The sequence below is a fragment of the Ceratina calcarata genome, unplaced genomic scaffold, assembly GCF_001652005.2.
Source record: "Ceratina calcarata isolate Rehan_Ccalc_2016 unplaced genomic scaffold, ASM165200v1 scaffold326.2, whole genome shotgun sequence".
Taxonomy (NCBI): Eukaryota; Metazoa; Arthropoda; class Insecta; order Hymenoptera; family Apidae; genus Ceratina; species Ceratina calcarata.
Genome location: NW_017155299.1, coordinates 6,559 through 15,724, shown reverse-complemented (window position 1 = coordinate 15,724; position 9,166 = coordinate 6,559).

Below are 9,166 nucleotides of genomic sequence, written 5' to 3'. Positions count from 1 at the left end.
CTGGATCAATGTATTATTAATGATCATATTTTTTTTAAATAAAATATGAAGAATGCTGAAACAAAATAAATGGAATTAATAGTTGCATCACATATTAAAAATAGAATCTTCCTTATAGAAAATTTAATTCATATTCTTGATTAAAGGTTCTAAACAATGTCCAAAGTTACTCGTTGCCTGGCGTCAATTATAGAAGTTCTTCCATCGATACAGTAACTCCTACTCCTTCCCCAACGAATTTCAAATGGACTTTCAATGAAGACGTGAGAAGAGAACCGCGACAGTCTTTAAATAGAATTTACGGTTCGTTCGACAAAACGTTATTACTTTTCTTAATAAAGCATTTTAAGAAATGATCTAATTTATCATTTAGAAAACCAAGGCAGAATTTATTTCCCGAATACCAACCTAGATATAAATCTGAGGATTGGAACTGTACCCTCTTGCGTCGGTACAACCGTTTGCGAGGATGTCACTGAGTACCCTTCGCACCTGGCTAACGAGATCCTCGAAAACAATCCACAGCTTCGTAATTATCAAAGCGTTGACGTGGTTCGTATGCAGTTTCCTTTGCAGATGCATAAGAAATAAACTTATATCTCAGAGACAACTATTTCATATTTTTATTGTTATTATCCAATTAGATAAAAATCCCTTAAAATTTTACTTATTCAATATCGATATATTACTTCCTTATACTTTTTATACAAATATATTATTTTTCGTCTCCACAATTTTCCTTAATACTTCATTTTAGGTGGACAGTATTGGTTTGAGGATAGACGTTCCTTCAACTACGTCACTTTGTCCCTCATATGTAAGTGTCAGAATAAAACTGATAGAACAAACAGAAATACTGTTATCACATTGAAACAATTCCAGGAACGCGTGATCTATCCTAAATCAGCGGAGAACGTGAACAAAGAGTGGATGTATATACTCAATAACAACAATTTCACGCAGGGAGTGCGCGTAGAAACTTGCATGTGGGTATATTAATTACAATGTGCTAGTCGTCAAAAAGTTAGGTACATTTTATCAGCCTGGTCGTTTTGCTACGAAATACCACCAGCTTTCAAGCTTGCTTTCAATTAACTTTACACAAATGTACATTAAATTGAATTAAAACGATTCTTGAATCATTTCGTATTAAAACAATATAATTATGTCCACTTTCATTATTGCACAAGAGAACATATTTTTCATAATCTAATATTGATCTAAGAATAATTAAAAAAATCAGATGTAATGAGATATTCAATTATTTAAATAGGAATGAGGGTGGAACCTGTAAAATATTCGATGGCCTCACGAATGGTTACGTTACATCCTGCAAACAGAAATACGCTTTCCGGCAACTGGTGGCGATGAGGCAGGACGGTTCCCCGATTAAGCACCTATTCCGAATGCCATCAAGTTGCTGTTGTCACATCGAATTCGTCGCTGACTTAGCAACCGAGCGATTTTTAGTATGATTAGATCATCGATTGATCTAAATCCTTGCCAATTTATGGAAATATTTCATGAAAGTAACACTTTTACAATTGTAATCTTTATTAGGATTTAATAATAATAACAGTAAATAATGCGGAAATAACAGTGATTGAAATAAATAATTTATAAATAAAATCGAAGAATCATTTATAAAATAATAATAAAAGCAAGAGATTCTGTTTAATTCAACGACATCCTAATTCCTCAATCATGAACCACGTGCTCATTCACTGGGAATGATATTTACGCGAGTAACGACAGCGCATTAGACATTTGTGGGTTCATAAATAGACAGTGATCGCTGTCCGAAGATTTAGTTGATAGAATACCACCGGAAATTTAGGATCACGGCTAGCGCTCAGAGTAATGGAAACTAGTTTATTTTCCAGTGGAATGGTATTCCATGCAGTCCGCATCTGAATTGACTGAATTAAGCAGTATCAAACTACTCCCCAATTAACACTCTTCCTTTCAATTGCTAATTGAACTAACAACTCTTCATTCATGTATTAATTAATAAATATGAGAGATATGCCATCATTTTGATTGACAAATGACAATGAAAATGAAATCTGGAATATTATTAATAAATCGTGCAAGGATGAAAATGTTTTTAGAACGATATATAAAGAAATAGAAATATTTATTAAAAACAAATAGTACAGAATTTGACAAGAGAGAAGAGAAGAGAAAACTGTCTTATTGGAACCGTAGAGCTTTAATATAGATAGAATATTGATTCAGGAAGCAATAGTGGAGCTTGGCTAGTAGCGGTAGAAAAAAAAGGTCGAACGACAAACGACGGTACGAACTCAATCAACTCTTTTTTTTGCTGCCTGGAACGAATTCGTCGGATTCAATTTGCAACCGGGGGGTTTCGTTGTTAGGGTCGAAGGTACCGATCGGAATGGGGAGTCGATGAAAATCGTCGCTAGTATTGACATTATCATATAAATACGCTGCGGTGACGATGACGCGCGAACGTGTATGCAACCGGAACCGGCGAGCGACGATTTTATGTGGATGCACGTAAACGCCGCATTTAAGAAGTATTGAGAGTATCGACGAGGATTTTCAGAAAATTTACGTTCTCCCACCCTTTCGTTACGTGTATTTACACAGTTGTCGACAGCAGCCGCGGAGAAATCTTTCCATCCGGGAAAGCGTTCTGTTGTAAAGAAAGGAAACACGTTTCTGAAATATTAATGCTTACGGTAAATCATCACCTAATGCGTGTCACGGATAATCAATTCCAGCGAGTTTATTAATGTTACGTACAATCTGCCGCCTTGCAGATGTTTGCAAAATACAATGGAACATGAATAGAATATTGCATCGCGGTAATACGATAAGTAAATCGTAAACAGCTTCCCTTATGCAACACATCAGGTATTATCCACATATACTAATAATATCTGTTGTGCATAATTTAAACGTTCGAATGAAACAAAATACGCTATCTTTTATTTAAAGAAGATTTGTTCCTTCTTCATATATTTATAATAATAATATTCATTGAAACATTTGATATTAATCATTCACTTCCTGGATGATTTGCATGTACAATTTATGAAGGATACGAATTCGACACAGAAAAACTAAAACAGATTTTTTACGCGAGAATCAGTGCGAAAATTTCAAAGAGAACTCAGAGTGCTCTCGCAATAACAATGGACACGTAAACTTTGTGCAAACGTGAAAGGATAATTTAACAAAGTTTACTACGCTGTGTTTTTCGTCGCGCTTGGTTCAAAGGCAATTTTTATACTTTCGTTAAGAATTGCTCGAAGTAGTCAATATTTGTTCATTGTCAAATAATATAAAATGTACGATTTTGCTAAAAATAATTTTGAAATAAAGCAACTAGGTTTGTATGCAACGTTAAATGATTACTTGGTAACACGTCGTTTTAAATCTAATTATTATAATTATAAACATGCACAAGAAATTTTTGTTAAAATTTAATTCAGTAAAAATAAATCTAATATGCAGATTGGATTTTATGCAATGTACGCAAATCGATTCCCAAACAAAATTGCTTTTCCTTATTGCGGACATCAATACGTTTCCCTTCGATCAAGGGGTGAAATTCCACGTGCTTTATGATTTGTCAAGGATCCTTGATATTGGAATGAATTTCATAAAGCAAAAGGGATACTGTCTGAACACGCACGTCTATTTCTACGAGAGATAAAAAAGAGGACGCCTGTACGAGTATTTTTATCGTTACTAAAAATTCACGCGTATGCATGCGTATTGTTAAAGAAGATTGGCAACCGTCTATATGTATTCTTGATAATCTTATAATCCTGTAAAAGTTTTAAGGGAATAAAAGAAGGACATGCCTGCCAAAGGAAGAATCTCGCTTCATATTTATAAAGCAACTTGAAATTAATTTTATTCTACTTGCTGCGTGCCAAGAGACGCGGATTGAATTTAGTTGGGAACGGCTGTGGAAGATTGAATCCAAGGTTGAAAACGGTTTTCAATTATTAACGCCCTGAATAAAGTCTTGGTGCAGCCACTCTCACGTGAACATCCCTAGGAGATGTTAGCCGGATGTCAATCCTAGCTGAGGCCGACTGGCATTTAAATTGTTGAATGTCGGAAGGCTTTAAGGATTTCATAAGATACCTATTCACGCGCCCGAGAAATCTCTGGGGGTTAATGCGCCTCGATGTGGAAAAAAAAATAAAAGGGGATAGTCGATTGAAGGATCGGGCAATTTCTCACCGTTCGAATCTCGTAAACCATGCTCTCTTTTAGAATCATACATCAAACAAAAATTGCATAGTTCAAATAAGAACAATATATAATATTATTATATTAAAACAATATATTAACAATTTATAATTTAATTTAATATAATAAAATATGAAGCATAAATTTTACAAGATTAAAGTTACAAGTAATATTTAAATTATAAATGAAATTCAGAATTCAGAGTAATAAAATACCTCAATCTGGCTGTGTTTCACAAGGCATTCATTACAAATGAATGATTATGAACATGAACTCGTATCTCTTTGTGAATCCTCTACTATCATAGACGTTATTGCTACGAATGCACTAAATAGGGTCAAAAGTTAGTAAGCGGCTTTAAGCACCATTGCACCATAAAAGGGACAACCGTCCGATCTTACTATTGACATTTAAGGTTGCCTGTATCTCTCCTTCCCTGGTTTATTAGTTTGACAAAGTAACTTACAGCTATTGTCAAGAACTGATTGTAATATCGTCTGAAACAATCTTCACTGGTCCATAGTCCATGAAAGTAACTTCACTTTGTCACCCATAAATCATTGATACTCATCATCATTATTATCAAAGCCTGTGTTCTTTGTAAAATTTAATAAAACAGCAAATGATGATATATTATCAGAATCTGATGTAAATCGAGTCACGAACAATCTAATCTTGACTCGAAATAAATGTTTTATTCCTAAATAAGAATTTGCCAGGAGAGCTAACGATGCAGCTTGATCAAATGTCACGTAAAAAGTGTCCTGTCTGGAAAACCCCTTTTCTATCATGCCCACTCGAGGGCTCGTGACAACTGTTTATGCTAGGTATGGTTTTTCGTTTATCATGGTTCTCCGTTGCCCACGCTGTAGTGAAAATGCCTCGGCATCCAAAACTCATCAGCCTCGTACGGTGGATATTAGCTTTCCTTAGCCCGAGACTGATCACATACGGTCTAATTCTACTTTTTCTATCTAACAGCTTATACAAACGTTTCATGTAATTAACAGTTTAATATACGTATCATAATTAAAATAATATTCTCCTTTCATACTAACGAGGAAGAACGTTCCTTTTACTTGAGGCAATTATTTATAATGTAACAATTAATATTTTAAAAAATGTGACTTGAGCCGAATCTCATTTCGCCCTTGCTCCACAAAATGTTTTTATATTTCTCTAGAGGAAAATCGCGCGAAGAGAAACCTAAAACAATCCCTCTAAGTGATAGTCCCGAGCGCAGATTTTCATGTACAAGGTCGTCAGCTGCTATCTGGAATGTACCGCATTATCTACAAACTCCTTCCTTCCTCTTATAAGGATGATAGCGTTGTTGGTAAAAATAACGCGCAAACATGTACTACATATATTACTGGAAGCATATTATTTTTATTACTTTTGTCAATTTTTATGTTTCTGGAAAAACATTTTTAACGCTAATTAAATATAAAGCAATAAATATTTAAAAGATGGATATAAAAATGGTAAAATAAAGAAATGAGAAATGAGATTATTAATACCAGCTACGTATTTAATTAAAAAATGTGAAAGGATGGGAAAACCATCTCCATTCAATTAAAATGTTCTTGTTTCAATGTATAATTTTTCCTTTCTCGGCTTAATTACTAACTCCGACAGTATTAAGAATGGCAAACACATTGCGTTATTCATTTGAACATGATAAGAATTTATGAATAAATTAAATGAATAATTGAGAAGGATTCATGATTCCACAGATTTTCATAATCTGTCGCAAATTGTTAAGTTGTATATATACCATATTAAATTCTCAAATAAATACTTCTTAATTGGGACTAGTTTCTTTTTATAGTTCATCTAACGAATTCTGAATGCGTAGTAAACGGCACACGTTTCTATGCGTCATTATAAGAGACGCGAAACTTCCAATTGGGAGAACAATCTGTACCGGTTCTGGATGCTAACTTTATCTTTTGCAGTAACGATGAAACTAAGTCGGTTCTTACCTATAATAAACAACTTTGTCAATCAAAGACGCTGGCTGTTTGAGCGAGGAAACTTTTGCCAACGAGACGCGAAGCTTTTGTTTACGGCGTACCACGCTCTCGGCAATTTTTGGTGTATCCTTGAGCGAAGAAAGACGGTTTCTTCCTGTTGTGTGAGAAACGTGAAAACCCGGTAGGAGATTTCAAAAAAGGATTTCCTCTGCGGTATATCGGAATAAATTTTATTCAGTAGTCAGCTAAAAATCTCGTGCGTCAGTAAGAAAATTTCATAAAGGACTCCAGATTTAATATAATATTTTTAGATATATAATAACACAATAACATTGTACATATGTTGACGTAATCGTGATTATTTTATTGCAACCATCCAGCGATTGTGAACGTTCACGAGAAAGAAATATCGGGAAAAGAGCATATACGTACGTATACACATGGACGTCGATTCTCGTGTAAGAGACTCGTAACGGAGAAAACATTTCTCTTCAGTTTCCTTTTTCATACATAGACAAATGAAAGGAATCGAACCATCAAAGAACCAACAATCGACGGAGAGCAGAGTCGTCTATTTTCCCCGAAGATACAAACGAACACGGATTTACCCAAAAACCGTTCGAGGTCCCCTAGTTTTTCCTCCTCAGAGCCGAGCAAAGGGGTAAAAGCGTACCGATTCCTCGATTCTATTTCGATTTCGATCTTGACCCTGAAACCGGGCCACCTAAAAATAACGAACTCGTCTTACGCTGCTCGCGTATCGGATAATCAAAACCCAGCTGTCGCCTACACAACCAATCCCTGTTCGGTTCAATTAACATAACAATGAGCCAGGGATGCTTGACGTTTTGCGTTTAGAACATAGACTGCGACTATGAGTGTAAATATAAATGGGAATACATCAGTGTTTACAATAGGGGTGCGCAGTGAGGGTGCGCGTTTCTGGTCACATCGCTTGGTTTCGTCCTTTCGGCAAAGTTCCCAGTCTGCAGGCGGCCGCGCTTCACGGTGCTTCAGATTCCGCGCCACCCTCGTCATCGGAAATCTCGATCTATCTCCGACTTCGCCTCTCAGTATAAACGAGTCACTTATAGACGCATTATAATTTTGTTTGTTTTAATTTTTCAACTATTATCTGGAGGCGGTACTCGTGCAAAGTTACGAGCAGCGAGGGACGTGCGAATGATCGAGGATCGATCCCAGTTAATTAAACGTTACGCAAGGGATGAAATCGTAATGCTAATGGATGAATGAATTCTGACTGGAATCTGTCGATTGCTTTATTAATCCGAAGCAATTACGGCGAGACTGAATAATAACTAAGTGAGCGCTGTTGATCCTGCAATGAATACTCTCGTCAACCGAAGTGTGTCAGATACGTTTACGGTAGTGCTTTGGAGACGCTGGCGTACGATAAGTACTTGCTGAGTAATTGGATAATTGACTTAATAATCGATGTCCCGTGTGCAAACCGGATTGACGTAATAAATCCTTTACGGAATAACAATTGAGAATCTGTGGTGCGACGGTAAAGAGAGAAGTAAATGGTGGGAGGGAATGAATATTTATGTGAGGGAAAACGGAAGAGTGGATGTGCGGTGAAAAGTTTTTTAAACTATTACGGGTTCCGCGTGACGTCTTCCGGTCTGTGAGACTTGAATTAGAAGGCGAGAAGATAACGGGCAGGGAATCAAGAGAAACATACTTGAGGAGGTGGATCGAGCCGGTTCATCGTCATAACGAGGTGAGCGTGAAAACTTTTTCCACGGTAAAAAGTTTCAGTTATTCCGCGAAAAAGAGGTGCGAATGTTTTACCATTAGCAAGTTTCATAGCAACTGGCAAACAATTTTATACTTCCAAGGATGCTGAGTTTTAAACACTGACCAAAATATCAGCAAATATAAATCTGGCAAAATTTATTCTAATTTATGATCATCTTAAGATTCAAGTTAAAGTAATTAACATTGAATGCTAAAAATGATTGAGATAATAAATATTTAAAGAAGAGGATGTTACAATTCTGATGAAAAATGGCAATTACTTTGACATCTTTTAAAATTCAACGCAGCGTTTGATATTCAAAAAGAATCCGACTCTTCTCGCGAGAAAACTCATCCGCATAATTTCCCCTCTATTTGCATGTAAATACGTCTGTCGGAATAACGAAATGATTCTCATTTGCTCTTCTTCAAATATACAAAGAAACAAACTCACTCCTCAGATTCAATCTTTCTTACTCAGCATTTAAAAAAGATTCATAACACATCGTATGTAACGAACTATTTTACGAAACGCATATCAGTTACCTGAATCACATTGTACAAAACGAGTCTAATCACTAAATAGTTATAAATTAATACGAATGAACAGTTTATTACACACAAACATGATTAATTAAAACGATGATTCTTATTATACAAAAAATAAACAACAGATCCACTGGTTTGTTAACGATTATACAGAATGTCTGATGAATTTTGCCAGTGTCTGTACATTCGCACAGGAATATACAGCGTACTTTGTTATCACTGAAATTATCTGAGAGTAAGCTCCCGGAGAAGGTCCCTTTTAACTCGCCGCGATGATACGGGAAATTTAACGCGTCTGCTATATTAACCACGGTTGAGCAAACGTTTTTCCCAAGCAGGAAAAATAATTAATGGATCTACTGTGCGGGCGAACATTGCGACCCGCGGCGGCTGCGTCTCCAAAACGGCATAAATTCCACGTGGCGAGTAATTTCCCTCCGCGCATCTTTCGTGTTGAAATAATTTTTAGCTCAGCCCGAACACAGTTGCAAACGACAGCCCGTTCTTCCTAACTGAATAAACTGGTGCAAATTGTGCACGTCCTGCTGTTTACCGTCGGTTCGCCGCGGAAGACAATTTTCGCGCGACAACCCGAACGTGTCTCGTCCGTTATTAAGTGCGATGGAAAGAATTCAACTTCGGCT